Source organism: Drosophila mauritiana, chromosome 2R (genome assembly GCF_004382145.1).
Source record: "Drosophila mauritiana strain mau12 chromosome 2R, ASM438214v1, whole genome shotgun sequence".
Lineage (NCBI taxonomy): Eukaryota > Metazoa > Arthropoda > Insecta > Diptera > Drosophilidae > Drosophila > Drosophila mauritiana.
Window position 1 is genome coordinate 834,269 of NC_046668.1, and position 17,215 is coordinate 851,483.

The following is a 17,215-nucleotide window of genomic DNA, read 5'->3' on the forward strand; positions in this document are numbered from 1 at the left end:
GCGTGCGACGCCAGCATGCAAACGAGCAGGACGCATAGCCGACAAAGAGCCCCTGTCTACTGGTGGAACCAGGAGATAGAGACGGCTCGTCGAGAGTGCCTCTCCGCCAGACGTCGCTACCAACGCGCAGAGCCCGCAGAAACCCCTTAAGATAGCTGTTGGGTCATGCAGCCGCCAAAACTGTGGCGGAGGCTACGCAAACTGGGCTGATTTTTACTCCGTGTTCACGAGCATAATCGACAGCCATCCTGACCTCTCCAACATTGAGAAATTTCAACATCTGCGGTCATGTTTGAGGGATTCAGCGCTGGAAACTATCCGATCATTGGAGATTTCAAACAGCAATTACGACGCGGCTCTAGAGTTGCTTCAAAAAAGGTTTGATAATCGGCGTCTCGTTTTTCAGGCGCACATTACCGAGATTCTGGGTTTAACGGTAGTACGGAATGATGTGGCATCGCTTCGGGAATTGTCGGACAAGTTTAACGCTCACATTCGTGCGTTGAAGGGTTTGGGCACCACTGAGCAAATCGCTGGCTGCATCATAGTGCAAGTGCTGCTGCAAAAGCTGGATGCGGCGAGCCAAGCTAAGTGGGAGGAGCGCTTGGAGGATCCGGTCTTTGCCAACCTTATTCCGTCGTGGGAATCGATGGCTGCATTCCTGGAACAGCGATGTAGGACTTTGGAGGCCGTGGATTGCGCCATGGCAACCTATGCGCCAGGCGTTCAGGTGGGCAGAATCGCTCGACGCTAGTTGCTACCACCCAAAATTCTCTTGGTTGCATGCTTTGCCATAGTGCAGAACATGCCATATATTATTGCCCGCAATTTAGAGACTTAGCGCCAGTAGATCGTCTGCGCGAGGCGTCTGCTAAATTGCCTAAAGGCAGGTCATCAGCTACGGCAATGCAGCTCGAGCCGCTGCCGCACCTGTGGAATCAGGCATCATACGCTGCTCCATCTAGATGGTCGGCCTTGCTCGCAGCCACGTGTTCCGGTGTCTTCAAGCCCCCACACTGAGCCTTCTGCCCCGCTTTCGAATTCTTCTACTCTAATTGCCCAGGATCTCGGTAGTGACCTTGTGCTGCTAGCCACTGCAACCGTTCTAGTGCAGAATCGATCGGGACTGTTCGTTCCCTGCAGGGCCTTGTTAGATTCTGGCTCTCAACTGCACTTGGTCACCTCTCGGTTTGCAAATCAACTGCAACTTAAGAGGTCGAGGTCGTCCGGCTCCGTCACTGGAATCGGGGATTCCAACTTCGCGACTGATGGATTCTCGGTAGGAATTGCGATTCGGTCTGTCACTTCGGACTTCTCAACGAACATAACAGCAGTTATCGCTCCCAATATCACGGATCGCCAGCCAAGTTCTAATGTGGACATTGGGGACTAGAAGATTCCAGAAAACCTGCAGCTCGCCGACCCGGAATTTCATAAAGCTCAGCGTGTTGACATGTTAATAGGAGCTAGCCTGTTTTATGAGCTGCTGTGCGTAGGTCAGATAAGGTTGTTGCCAGGACTACCCCTGCTTCAAAAAACTCGCCTGGGCTGGGTTGTGTCTGGAGGCTGCGCGCGCCCTTGCGGTAGCACCTTAATAGCTTCACGCGTTCCTTCTTCAGCCAGCAAGGAAAACATATTTGTGGCAAATAGGGTTGCTGCCATTCAGGAGCTGACAGATGTCACGGCTTGGCGTTTTGTTCCAAAAGCGTTAAATCCGGCTGACATCTTATCCAGAGGATCCCTGCCGTCTGAGCTTAGCGAATCGTCACTCTGGTCGCATGGACCCGCCTATCTTACGGAGCCTGAAAGAGATTGGCCAACAGCTGTTTATCCTGAAAAACCGGTGCTTGAGCTTCGTCGAAGTGTGTTCATCGTAAAGTCGCCGTACGTGGATGTAATTGCTAGCTCCAAATTTGCATACATTTACAAATTTTGTAATGGAATTCGTCATCCTGGGCTCACCGTCGCACACATTCAAGAGGGTACTCATATGATGCTGCGGTTGGTGCAGCGCGCGCATTTATGGGAGGACCTGCAGTCCCTAAAAACGCTGGGAAGAGTTTCCTCGTCTAGTCCCATATCATCGCTCTCGCCGTTCCTGGATCAATTTGGACTTCTTAGAGTAGGCAGTCGCCTCCGGAATTCGTCATTGGACTTTGATGGCCGCCACCCGAAAATCCTTCCAAGGTCCCATCCGGTGACTCTATCAATTATCTCGCATTACCATGAAAGCAATCTTCATGCCGGACCTCGAGCTCTTCTGGGTGCAATTCGATCCCAATATTGGCCTATTGGGGGGAGGAAGACGGTTACCAAGGCCGTGAACAGGTGCATCAGATGTTTTCGGAGTAAGCCGCGGCTGATAGAGCACATAATGGCAGACCTTCCCAAGGAGCGCTTGGAAGGATCTCACGCTTTTGAGATGGCCTTTGGCGAGAGTCATGCAGTTGATTCCTGACAGAGACGGCATCGCTCGAGTTGCAGAATTGAGGACCGCGTCTGGAGTAATAAGGCGGGCAGTGAACAAGCTGTGTCTGCTTCCCCTTGAGGACTCTGTTGGAAGCCAAGCTTCCAATGGGGGGAGGATGTTGGGTCATGCAGCCGCCAAAACTGTGCAGTAGACTAAGCTCATATTCTTTAATATTATAAGCCAAATTAGGCAGTGGTAGCAGTTGCGATGCCCATAGTGCAAACCGCTGCTCTCGCACGCATTTATCTGTACGGCTCTCATTCATTGTTTGTTGTTGTTAGCTACCTACGTTTAGCTTGGGCGCTGCATTTCGGCTGCCTGCCCCGCCAGTTGCCAATTCGTCGTGTTTCGGAAAAGACCAAACTTACGCATTCAATTATCGCTATCGTAAAGGCATAACTATTCGCAAAATAAAAACTGTCGTTATAAAAGCAAACTTTCTTCGGTTTTTTATTATTCGCAACATCTATTGAAAAAGCTCAATAGCTAAACAATAGCCATAAGGGAGAGCAAGCGCAAATGCTTCCTCGACCTATGCGATTCTGCCGACAGCGACCCATGGGGAAGTGCCTACAAGGTGGTGGTCAAGAAGGCGTACACAAGGACTCCCAAGCTACTGGACCCAGCGATGCTCCGCAGTGTAGCGGAACATCTGTTCCCTGTGATGGATGGGTTACGCCCAGCCGACCCAGCCACAGGGGACCACGTCAAATCCGACGCCACGGTCAGCAGTGATGAGATCCTGGAGCTGGCAAAACTGCTGAAGGACGGCAAGGCCCCCGGGCCCGACGGCATCCCGATCAGGGCGCTTCGGCTTGCTCTCTACCTCCAGCCAGACTCGTTTGCGAAGGCATTCACCAAGTGCCTGACGGAAGGAGTTTTCCCGAGCTGCTGGAAAATTCAAAAGCTGCTGCTCCTCCCAAAACCAGGGAAACCACCCGAGGAGCCTTCATCGTTCCGGCCAATATGCCTCATCGATGGAACTGGCAAGCTCCTGGAGAAACTGGTGTGCACTCGGCTAGAGAGGGCTATCGCCCACGCGGGTGACCTCTCAAGGTCCCAGTTTGGATTCAGGAAAGCGCGGTCCACCGTCGACGCGGTTAACAGAGTGGTCGAAGTAGCGGCCCAAGCAAGCGACGGCACCAGATGGAAGGGTGGTAGCAAAGAGTACTGCCTCATGGTCACACTAGACATCAGGAACGCCTTCAACACAGCGAGATGGGACCGGATCCTAGAGGCACTAATTGGCTTCAGCGTCCCAGCCTACCTAGTCAGGATCATCCGCAGCTATTTTTCTGATCGGGTCCTACTGTGCGAGTCGTCGGAAGGAGTCTTCAGGCACCAGGTCACCGGTGGAGTCCCGCAAGGCTCGGTCCTCGGCCCGCTTCTGTGGAACACCATGTACGACGGGATACTTCGCCTACCGCTGGTCGGGAGGAGCGAGATCGTAGGCTTCGCGGACAATGTGGCCTTGCTCGTTGTCGACAAGTATCCCGGCAAGGCCGAAGAAAGGTGTGAACAAAACATCAGAGCCATTGAACATTGGCTCAGTTCAATGGGGCTAGAGCTGGCGCCTGAGAAGACTGAGGCTGTCCTGATCAAGGAAGGCGGTGGAGAAGGCCACTGTCGAAGTAGGCCGTACCACGGTGTCCTCCTCTCGGGCAATTAAGTACCTGGTTCCGAGAACACCTAGACTACGCTAGCTCGAAAGCAGCAGGAGTACATCGGGCGCTATCAACCATAATGTTGAACACCCGAGGCCAAAAACAGGCGAGCAGATGGCTGCTGACGAGCGTCACCCGAGCGACCATGCTATATGCCGCCCCGGCATAGCGCTTGGAACCGATAGCTACGCCCAGGGCCTAAATGCTACCCACAGACTGTCGGCACTACGTGTCTGCTGCGCCTTCAGAACAGTGTCCAACGCGGCGGCATTGGTTATCGCAGGCATACCGCCTCTGGACCTGTTAGCGCAGGAAAACAAAGTGGTCTTCAACCAAACCCACGATCAAAGAAATACGGGCTGAAGCAAGGCAGCACACCCTGGAGACATGGCAGCACAGGTGGAACAAGGAGCCAAGGGTCGCAGGACGCAGCAGCTGATACCCAACCTCAAGCCGTGGCTAGAACGAAAGCATGGCGATATAACGTTCCGCCTAACGCAGCTGATCAGCGGGAACAGTTGCTTTCGCAGCTACCTGAAGCGCTTTGGACACGAGGAGGCGGATCACTGTCCATGGTGCGGAGGCGGACGGAGCTAAACAGCTAAGCACGTTCTATTCTCGTGCATTAAATACGCTAGGGAACGGAGCTCTCTGGAAACCGTACTTGGCGGCAGACTGAATGCGGACAACCTAGTCCCATTCATGCTGCAGGGGGAGGCGGAATAGCAAGCGGTCAACAGCTTCGCCGCAGCGATAACCACCGAGCTCAGAAGAGCCGAGAGAGCCAGGAGGGTCCACGAGTGAGCAAATCCTGATCGTCCTCGCGAAGCAATGCTTCACGGCCATACAGCGGGGAGTCCTGGGGGGGTCCGGGGAAATAGTTTAGCTTAAGGGTTCAATAAACGAATTTAAAAAAAAAAAAGTACTAAATACAACACATAACTCCCCAGTTTATTCAAAACAATACCCACTTGCGCAAACGCACGAAATTGAAGTAGAAAACAAAGTACAGGAATTGCTAAATCAGGGATTAATTAGGGAAAGTAATTCACCATACAATAGTCCTACTTGGGTTGTACCAAAAAAACCGGATGCTTCTGGAATAATGAAGTACAGGGTAGTAATTGATTATAGAAAGCTAAATGAAATAAACACATCTGACAGATATCGAAATATGGACGAAATTCTTGGCAAACTAGGTAAATGACAATATTTTACAACAATCGATCTGGCAAAAGGATTTCACCAAATAGAAATGGATTAGGAATCAATTCCTACAACTGCATTCTCCACCAAAAGCGGTCATTTCGTATACCTTCGAATGCCATTTGGCCTTAGGAATGCACCCGCTACTTTTCAAAGGTTCAGGAATAATATCCTTCGACCGTGCTTAACAAACACTGATTGGTGTATCTGGATGATATTATATTTTTTTCAACATCCTTTACAGAACATTTGAATTCAATACAATTAGAATTACAATACAAATACAAAGAAAATAGATAAAATAAATGAAGACCGACAGAAATTTAATATTGACACTAATTACAGAAAAGGTCCACTACAGAAAGGCTAATTAGAAAATCCATTTAAACCAACCAAAAATGTAGAACAGACAGACCCTGACCATTAAAAAATCACTTATAGAAATAGAGTTACGCACTACTACAAAAACAATTCAAAAAACAAAAGAAAAATAATAAACTCTCAATTTCACAGGCACCTGGTACACGATAACACTATTGCTTCAAGCCCAAATTACTAAACTATGACTAACTTGAGAATGTGAACAGCCAAAACATTTTGAACATTAAAACGTCCCATTGGATTAACTACAATGATAACCAATTATTAATAATATCCCACATACCCATTTACTTTTCACTAATAAACACATTTAAAATAATCCCTTACCAGACTCCAACGGCTATCAGCTAGATTACACAGTCACACAATGAAAAAGAAACTAAATTTTATAATGCCGAAAATGAAGAAATATAAAATGAATGTGTCACCAATATTATTAAACACTTCAAACCAATTTGTAATTTTAAGCCATTGCACACGAAAGAAATTATAAAATACATAGAACCAAACACAATTGTAACCTGGATCTTAACCCAAACCATTTTTAACCAAAATTGCCAAAATTCAATTAATAATATAAAAATAGAAGGAAACAAAATGATAAGAGTAACGCAATGAAAAATAGAAATCAAATGCAAACCAGAAATAGATTTGACACCACTTAATATAACAAATATAAAAATTGTAAAACACAACGACATTGTTGAGATGATGTCAGAGAACAATATTTCACATTACATACTAATGACCATTGTAATAAATGCACTATTTTTGTTGTACTTATATTTAAGATATGTAGCATTTAAGCCATTTATGATGCTGTATGCAAAACTTAAAATAAATAAAATCAAAACACCACAACAAATAAAAATAGAAGAAACTCAATTTTCCCAGCCCAAGTATAGGCTTCTCTTTAAGGGAAGGGGAGTGACGTTTTTGAGTGGTCCAAATCGGCCACTTCATTTATTTCAAAGAACTATACCATAATGTATCCCAGCTGAGCAGCATCTGTTTCTAATAAAGAATTCTTTGGCAGTGGCACTCAGCCGTTCTTGTAAACATCCTAAAGCCTGACCTAAGCCGATTTGACTGCTCTCTTTGAACACTCCCCAATCTTAAGAACCCAATAGCGAGGCTCTCCCGAAATACAAATATTGTTAAAATACTGAGGCTTCTCCCCAATCCAATTTGCATTTGATTTTTAGTCTTAAGCTGAGATCAAAAGAATAAAGACGTGAAAACTATTTCTCCGATAATTTTTTATTTCTTAGGGTTGTCCTTAGTCAACTGACGGGACATTAGTTCGACTCAAAAATATAACAACAATTTTCCTATATACCAATAAAAATTGGATAGACAAACAATATTACAAAGATATAAAAACATCTTTCAAATGTGTTGGTGTGGCAAATTTTTTTTCTCAAATCGATAGAAATTTAGAATACAGTTAATGTGCTTAACTGCCTCACGATGTGAAAAAAGTGCACTTATTCTAAAAATGCATTCAACCGCAATTCAGATATAATTCACATTTTTATGTACTTTTATGGATGGAATTTATTGTTCCTATTTATTTACTTGAAATAATCTGATATATTGTTTGAACAACGTTCCTTGCCCTTATTATCAAGAGCTTTTTCTCTAATCTTTGAAGCTCTCTAAGTAACCCAGAACATTTATACTCCATTCCTAGTTGTTCCAGAGTCTTGATAGCACCAAAACCTTATTTGCCTTATTAGCAGCTTTGGTTCTTCATCACCTTCATCTTCATCTTCAGTCTGCTCATTCAGAAGAGCACTTGTTATCTCTTTTGTCGTCAAGGTACCGTCACAATCAAGGCTCTCATCGATTGCCACATATTCGTCCCAGTTGCATGTTGACTCTATTTCACTAGTGAAGGCACATTCTTTCTCAAGATCACTAATTTCGTCACATTCGGCAGACTCGCCATGCATTTTTTCATGTTTAATGTTGTGGCGTAAGCGCCAGTTACAATCTGGAATGTAATCTACTTTGAATTAATCAAAGAACTCTTTTGCTTTTCCTAGCAACACGTGACGATCCAGTACTTCATTACCAGCACTATGTTGTTTGAACCACAAGTACAATGCGTTCTTTACCAAAGCGTGCTTTCCTTTCCGTTGGTGCTTGTATTTAAGTCCCACTGTTGTGGCCGATTGTTGTATGTCATTCTCCTTACGTATGATGCGGTTTATTGTTGAAAGATCACAATTGTGTTTAACTGCAAGTCTCTTTTTGTTAACATTATCCATAACTTATTCGATTACTGATAGTTTTTCTTTGATTGTAAGCCCTATATTTCGCTTGGTTTGCCAAGCATAAGTATCGGGCATGCTCAGTTTGGCGGCACGATCAAAACGAACGTATCCCCCTCTGAGCGGCACTAGTCGTGCTCGCTCAACCTCTATACATTCTGTTCACAGGTTATTCGTGACTCACCAGGTTATGGCCAGACATACAACGCTTCCAGCGAGTATAGTGCCACCAAAAAAAAAAAAAAAATGAATCTTATACAACACCCCTTACATTGAACCCAATATATTCAACAATTTTAATTTTAAATTAATTTTAAATAAGGATTCTTAGGCAATCACCTTATATATTTGATTCCATTTTCTTACATACCTTGATTGTGTGTGCTCTCATTTTATTAGAGCGTTCAAATAAAAGCTCTAACCTGTCAATTATATTAACAGACACATAGTAAGATATTTTATTTATTGTTACTTAATTATAAGTTACGTAGTTACGTATTATGAATTCGTAGACCTCGACTTGAACATGTAAAGAAACACCCTGGTATTCGACCAGATGAAAAGAGTTTTAGAAAGAGTACAAATTATTTCCTGTGATGCCAAATTAGTTTAAAAGAATTCAATGGTAAAATTAAAACTAGCAAAAAAAAAAAAGCAGGAGAGAACGTTTAACAGAGAAATTTCAACATTTTACTGACATATCGGTAGAAATTGGGAAAAAGTAATAAAACAAAAGTAGTTTGTGTCAGTTTTTGGCGGCTTGGGTGAGTTAAAAATTTTTTTCAAATAGATAGACACTTAAGAAAATGAAAAAATTTATTTTGGGATTTGCAACCGGTTTCCAGTCTTGGTTTTCGTTTAGAATTTGGGATATCTTCTACTAGACATCTGTCGTTTGGCATCACCTTCGTGATAATAAAAGGTCCCTTGTAGAGAGGCTCAAGTTTTCGTGATGTCCCAGTGCTGAACGGCTCATACTCTACCAGCACAAGATCACCAAGGTAATAAAAGATTGGTTTATAATGCCTGGCATCGTAACGCTTCTTGGCTGCAGCTCGTTGATCGTTGATTGTTACTACGGAGCCGGCTCTCAGTTTAGGCAGATCGACATCTGTTATCATCTTTTGGTCCTGACTTTGAATTACGTTGGGCAAGATATTTTAAAGAATATCCCGGGGCTCATAACCATAAAAGAGCTGAAAAGGAGAACATTTAGTGGGCATATTTGCTCATCCTAACGCTTTTCATTCTTGTTTGAAGGTAGTAACATTGATAATATAATTGGGTTAGTTCGCTCACCATGATCATTAGCTCTTGGTGTTTTCACTGCATTATTTATCAAAATCCTTCGAAGTAAAGGCTGTCGTATGTAGCTTGTGACATTCTGTAGGATATCCAGGACGTGTTTGTTGTACTTTACACAGCTCGTAATGTATTTGAATCATTTTGAATCTTGTAGACGCTCCTTAATATTTGGTACTCGAAATGTATTTGAATCGTTTTGAATCTTGTAGACGCTCCTTAATATTTGGCAATCGGGAATTTTCCTTCTTGATTAGCTTATGGCAATGGTAATCGACACACATTCGATCACTACCGATAGGCTTCTTAAGTACCACTGGGCTGGCATACTCTGATGTGGGTGGCTTTATCATGTCTTGCTCCAACAACTTGTCCACTATTTTGCATACTATTTCCTTTTTTGGCTTAGATACTAGAAAATGGGCTGACCACCTGACCACTTTCAACAATAATATTTGCTTGGACTATGCTAGTTTTTCCAATGCCTTGCAATCTAGTAGAGAACATCTCAGAAAACAGTTTGCACTTTTTATCTCTCTGATTTTCGATTTGGAAATTTATGAAGTATTGCAGTTTTACTATTATTTACAAAATCAACCGCCGTTACAATTGACCGTTTTACATCGGTTTCGTCTGGCAATAAATCAGTGCAGAGCTCTGAGTGAGGATTCATAAACCACCTAAAATTCCTCTAATTTTCATCGATCACTTGTGTCGTTTGGCGTTTATTTGACTTGCAACTGATTGGCTTACGATACGAGCCTGACTACCGATATCAATGTAGTCGTCATAATTATATGATCCAACTCCGACTTTTCTGGTAGCTTGTTTTTCCAGCTTGGCCCACTGCCGTTGGTTCGCGAAACTTATTGCATTTGGTACAGCGCTTCTTTTCCTTTTCTTTAAGGCACAAATTGGCAAAGTGACCTAGCTCTCCGGAGTTGTAGCACTTCAATGCTGTTTTGCAGTTCTTGGTGCTGCAGACCGGCTCGAGCATATCAAATAACTTCTGCTTCACTAAGTCTATAACGCATACCCAGGGCAGACATCCGAAAACAGTATTCCTTTAATGTTGCTTTAAATAGTCTTGTTGCATTAGCCATAAAGATGTGCACCTCAGCCTCGTCAGGGCTTGATCCAAATTCGACTCGAATAGCATTCGCAAAGTCGTTCAACGTGTTGTGAAGAATAGGTGAGGAATCCAACCACATCTTGGTTAGACCCCTAAGCCGTGAGTATATAGCGAGCAGTACACATTTTTCATCCCTACATAGACCTTTGGGAAAACATCCCTTTTGCAAATTTCCCTCCACGACTATTCAGCCGTTTTCTGCATACTTATTCATCTCTCGTATTGTTTAAACTTCAAGCCACTTCTGAACTGTGAAATGATAGGTGTAGGCTATATTGGATCGTGGAGTAGAAAAATAACGAAAACTTAAGACTTATTCGTTCTATGCTTCTATGCTTCTTGCTCCGTTGCACTCCCTTCTTAAAACCGATTGTGTAGGGAACTATCGATGTTATTCCGATTGAGGATTAATTACAGTGGTTTTCCAGCACTGGTATAGTATTAACTTACAAAAGTAAATGAGGAAATAAAATATTTTTAAGGCTGATGTGTCAGGCGAAAATAAATATTTCATTGATGTTGATAGCCGTAAGCTATATATAATAACCATATCAAATATATGTTCAACTCCCGAGATAAATAAGGCTTAATGATACACTTGGATACAAGCTTTCTTTATAGCCTTATAGATAATAATAGCAATTCATAGTCAAGAAACAACAATAAAATTCTATTCAAAAAATCATTTCTGTTAGTATCCAGACAGGCCTATTATTTTTATTAGTCTTTACCCTCTAAGGCTATTTTCTTCAATTCTAAATAAAAAAAATACTCAAATAATATTTTCTTAAATAAATATTGCCACTGAGCTCAAAATTAGCATCAGAAAAAGTTTTGCCTGCCAGGTGAGAAAATGTGAAAAAACAAACACATATGTTTTCAATATACTCGTTACTCGTAGAGTAAAAGGGTATACTAAATTCGTTGAAAAGTACGTATGAACCTCGAGATATAAGGAACTATAAAGGCTAGAAGGTTGAGATTCAGCATCCAGATTTTAAGGGCAAAGACGCAGCGAAAGTTTGTTGACGCGCCCACTCTAACGACCACAGGCCGCACGAAACGGCCACGTGTTAATATTTTTTCACATTGTTATTAGTCTTGTAACTTTCTATCGATTTGGAAAAAAAAAATCGTTCCACGCCCACAGTTTTAAACCATTTTTAGATATTTTCTCATAATTTTATTAGTCTTTAAAATTTTTATCGATTTGCCAAAAAAAATGTTTGTCACGACCACTTTAACACCCTAAAAAAATCCTTTGAAAAATCTTTGGATGTTTTTTTTTATAATTTTATCAGTCGTGAAATTTCTATCGATATGCCAAAAATCTTTTTAGCACGCCCACTCTAACGCCCTCCGGCCGCCAAACCGGCCACACTTTGGAAGAACTTTTAAATTTTTTCTCATTTTATCCCCAATATTTATCGATATCCCAGAAATATCACACTATCCCAGATATCACACTAGCTGAGTAACGGGTATCTGATAGCCGGGCAGCTCGTATATAGCATTCTCTATTATTTTATTTTTTTATTGAAGAGATAGCATTTTTTTGCAAATGAATTCGGCTTGGGACGAGTTGTAACGTTTTTAGGGTTCTCTTTATCATTATTTGATATAAGCCTGTACAATATATAGGCGTTTGTTGCAGCCATATCCACCAAATGGTAAAAAATAGGTGTCGCAGAATCTCTGGTGTTGACTTTAATGTCGTAACGTCCGATTTATCCATCAAGTCTTCTCCACCCATGTGTGAGTTGTTAGTTGTTAAATTTGCCAGTTTATGGCGTTTAAGCATTAGGTCTCCAATTTTTCATAGTCTTTTAATTGCAAAGTTTAAAATTTAGTAAATTACAAATGTTCTAAGAACTGGTAAATTACCTTATTTTAACAACACCTTTAAAAAGTACACTCTAAGTCCCTAACGTACATAAGCTAATTAACGACCACAAGCTGATAGTGGGAAATTCGACTAAACTCGTATACTCAATAATACAGGAACGACAAAAAGCAGTATCGCATTGTGGAAGAAGAAAGGCGAAGACTGAAAAAATGAGAGAGAGAGGGAGATAGAGAGTCCAATAAGAGCAAACTGATTCGCAGTCGAGAAAAGTTCTACTCAATCAAAATATGCTGAGCAAGATTCCATTTTGACTAGACTTTGAAATCGAAATTCTTAAACCGTGACAGTTGTGAAAGGCTTCAAAAGCGAACGGTCATGTTTTTTTTTTCTGCGCTCCGAATTTATTTTAGTGTTTCTAAAACCAGCAGAGATTTTTAATAATTTCTTTTATAAATTTATTTTGTAAACATAATATTTTTCCGATCTGTTTTCCAAGCTTAAACAACATATTCTACGTTACCTCATTCCGAACAGCCATACTCGTACGCGGTATCTAACCCGAATTTAATACTTTTGCTCAGATTCTATCTACTGAAACTGCCTACCTTGTCGCTGGAATCTACACAGTTCCGCCATATATGGAGGGAGACTCTTGTGATTCCTCCTCATAAAAAATTGGATTCAAGCAATTACAGAGGAATCTCTTTATTGTCGGCTATTCCTATGTTTTTTAAAAATGTTACGCCCTCATTTGCATGACCACTAACCTTTTGGGGCTAACTTCCTTTGTAAGACAGGGTTTCATCTTCAAACAGATGTTATCTACACTGCCTTTAGTAAAACATTTGACTATGTCAATCATTCTGTTCTAGTTAGGAAATATGATTATTAGGTGTTGCTGTTAATCTTCCAAATTGGATCCTAATTTATCTAAAATGGAGGACGCAACGAGTCACATCCGGTGTCACACAAGGAAGCCACCTTGGCCTGCTTCTTATTTAATTTAATAAGCTTTGAAATATAGTGCTGCGATAACGTACTAAAATTAAATGGCTCCAAGTTTTAAGGTTTGACCTTTTGTCGTGGGAACTCACTCTAAGTGGGTGCTCTTTGGACAGAATAAAACGAGATGATGATATGGGGATTCTTCTGGACCCTAAACTAAACTTAACAGACCATATTTCGACTATTTCCAATAAGGCCAGAGCACAGTGGTTCCGTCAGAGGCCAAAAATAAAAAAATCCATCTAAATATATTTACGCATAAAGTAACCAAATTGTCTCCAAATAGTCCAAATATTTCCAGCCAAAATATTTTAAAATATTTTTTTAGACCTTAAGTTATGATTTTATCAGTCTTCTATGATATATGGTCATTTTATATTTGATTTAAAAAATGCTTCATACTTCTACGGGGGGAAGCATATTTTGTTTGCCAAAAAATGGTGTTGGGGGTCCCCAATCTCAAAAATTTTCAAATCTTAGGCTTCTAGCTATACTGGAAGTATTTATGGCCGCCGCTCCATACAAGCGGAACCACAGAGGTGTGCTTGGCATTTTAAAAAGGTTGTGAAAGGAATTTAATTATTCTTACACGACCAATACCATTGAATCGGTTCTTATTGTTTGCCTTGCGGAGCTTTATTTCAGAAGACTACTTTTAATTAATTAAATTTCGCTAGCTAACCGTAAAACAATGCTTGGTGTGTGTTCATAGCGCCTTGGTTATTCGGCTAAACTTCTCTAATCCCTAATCTTAAATCATTGTAGATCTATGACTTGCATGAACCTTCAGAGTATTATGTTCTGAATATAACAGACTTTATTATAATATCTGGAATCTGGACTGTTTGTCGGTCTTAAAGTAATCAATCCTTACTCTTTGAATACACAACTAAACCGTATTTCTGAGCTTATAGACTATTTTATTAGCTATTTTCGAGCAATGAAGACTTTTTCAGCAGAACTCTAAGCCAAAAGTGCGAGAGTCCTAGAAAGAGAAAGAGTGTGAGAGTGGTGAGCTCAGATACTCACGCAACTGTTCTGCATAGATAAGGAAAGCATATTATTGAGGCATATTTACAAAGAACATTTTTAGGAATTGCTGTTGGCTGCGTGACCCGACACTATTTATATATATATATCTATATAGAGATATATATATACATATATATATCGTGTCTATCTTTTCGCGAATTGAGCCGTGTGATATACGGCAGCGCCCATCGGTCGGTTGTGCGAGACGTGTGGGCGTTGGACACATAATAAAAAACTAGTTGAGCAGAATGTCAGCATCAACAAAGCCATTGTAGTCGTTGTAGTCAAAATTAATAATGTCAGTCTACGAGCTTGAATTGCCTACATAAAACCATCAAGATGCGGCATTATTCTCTCTCCAATTTAAGAACTTTTTCTCTCTGCAAAGGAAGAATGACTTTTCTATTTGGCTGTGTAAATTCAGCAGCTGAGCTTATAAGATCTGTCAATTAAATATTCCAAGACCTGATTCACAGACGTGATATCACGTATGTATGTCCCTATATTTTTTTCACGTTTTTTTTTTTTTGTATTTTCACGATTTTAGCTGCGACGTTGTGCTCAAGCCGGGAAAAAGATAAACAGATAAGATAAGACTTCTAAAGAAGTCTCTTTTACTGCCTTGCAATCTTTTGACTGAAACTAATATACGCTTAAAAACGGTATGAGGACAGGAGTTTTCATTTTTTTGTAGTCTAGTAAATTTCTATAGTTTCAAAACTGCCACGCCCACGCATTTTAAAAATTAATTGCTTTTTCTTCGTTTTATTTTTGCCACGCTTCCTCTAACGCCTTCAAACCTCCGAAAAGTGTCATGCCAACACTTTAGAACAATGTTTTAATTTTTTCACATTCGCACTTCCACTAGCTGAGTAACAGGTATCTGATAGTCGGGGAACTAGACTATAGCATTCTCTTTTGTATTTCTTTTTTATCTTCTTCTTTTTTTCAATCCCTTTAATTATTTCCGCCTTTCGACTGCTGTGCCAGATCTTTATAACTCTCAGCTATAGCACATTTTAATTTTTATACCCGTTACTCGTTGACTAAAAGGGCTTACTAGATTAATTGAAGAGTACGTAACACGCGGAAGGAAGCGTTTTCGACCATATAATGTATATATATTCGTAATCAGGATAAATGGCCTAGTCTTCCTGCCCATGTCCGTCTGTCCGTGTCCGTATGAACGTCGAGATCTCAGGAACTCTAAAAGCAAGAAGGTTTAGCATACTGATTCTAGAGACATAGACGCTGCGAAAGTTTGTTGACTTATATTGCCACGCCCACATTTTTGAAAAATGGTTGGACATTTTTAAATAACTTTATTAGTCGTGTTAATTTCTATCGATTTGCCAAAAATATTTTTTGCCACGCCCACTCTAACGGCCTAAACCCGCCCAATAATGCCATTCTCACATATTTAATAAATTTTGGGATATTTTTTCATAATTTTATTAGTCGCTTAAATTTTTGTCGATTTGCCAAAAAACTTTTTGGCACGCCCACTCTAACGACTAAGAGCCGCCAAACCGGTCTTGCCCACACTTTTGAAAATTTTTAAATTTTTTTCTCATTTTATTCCCCAATGTCTAAAAAATATTCCAGAAAAATGATGAAATTTCGAGTTTGCATTCACACTAACTGAGTTAAGAGTATCTGATAGTCTGGGAACTCGACTATAGCTTTCTGTCTTGTTTCTATATACATATGTATATATGTATAGTTATTGTTATATTTTTAATATTCTCTGAACTATTGGATTGTTATCCATTTTTACTTAAATCTACTGTATTTCAGACGGTTGTTATTTTTCTGTTTAGCATCTAAAAAGTATTCAAATTATTTTTCTTTAGCGATTTAAATTAACATGAACTTTAAAATCTAACAAGCATTATATCTTACGCTATTTAACTTCACTTAATATATAGATATAGTCCTGATATATATTACACGCAGTTTTTTTTTTTTTTTGTTGTTTTCTTAATTCAACAGGTTACCATAAGAGATCCGTTTTTGGTTTTTAAGATAAGCAAAAAATTTAAATTTATACCTATATAAATAGGTACATAAATATATATGAATATAGGTAACCATAATAGACCCGTTATTGGATGTGAAATAAGCAAAAAGCTTTAAATTATTGTGTATGTAATATCAATAGGTATATAAATATATTTGTATATATATGTATAAATATATCTGTATTTTGGAAATGGTTTGACACACTCCAGATATTTTTTACGTCATTCCCTTAAAAAACTGGTAAACTTACCTTTACTCGTCGACTTCAGTAAATTATTCAAATATATTATATTATGATTTGCAAAACTGGGAATCTTTTCTGAAAACTCATTATAAGATTGTCCTTAAAGTTCCTTCCTCTCAATATTTAACACGAAAATACATTGTAGATAATTTTTTTATCGATTTCATTGTAAAAGATGACTGTATGCGCATGATTTCTAACATTTGGTAGTGCAATTCGTAAAGCTCTCGAATATAAAGACAATTGAATTAGATATCATTTTAGTAAACATAAGTTTTAATCCCTATACAATTTTATTATATTTGTTTGGGCAAACGAAAGAACGCTGCCTAAAATTACATATTTTTTCCAAGATCTAAAAAATATATTAGAAAAAATACTAAAAACTACTAAAATGCAATACTTTGCCAAGTTTTTGGTTTGTGTCTTAGACTTTAAAGCTTTTTCATAGGTAAAGCTTTTGAAAAACGTTTTGGCTTTAACCAACTATTTAGTATGATTATTATTATCTTATCATCCCGGGCAGACTATTATTCATTATTAGTTTAGTCCTAAAATAATAGTAATGATTAAAGTGGCAATTTACTTTTAAAGCCGTACATTTGTATTTACGTGATTACGTGATTTACGTGATA

At 40.0% G+C, this 17,215-nt stretch overlaps 1 protein-coding gene across 3 annotated transcripts in view; it reads right to left on the bottom strand.

Annotated features, from left to right (window-relative positions):
- LOC117135602 overlaps nt 1–16,880 on the bottom strand; it is a 79,943-nt gene extending 63,063 nt beyond the window's left edge. For 2 of the 3 annotated variants that reach the window (XM_033295953.1, XM_033295952.1), the window contains exon 1: nt 16,587–16,880. The gene's annotated coding sequence lies outside the window, so the exon portion shown is untranslated. The remainder of the gene's footprint in view (nt 1–16,586) is intronic. The other variant, XM_033295951.1, reaches the window with a different exon arrangement.
- Between the last annotated feature and the right edge of the window lie 335 nt (nt 16,881–17,215).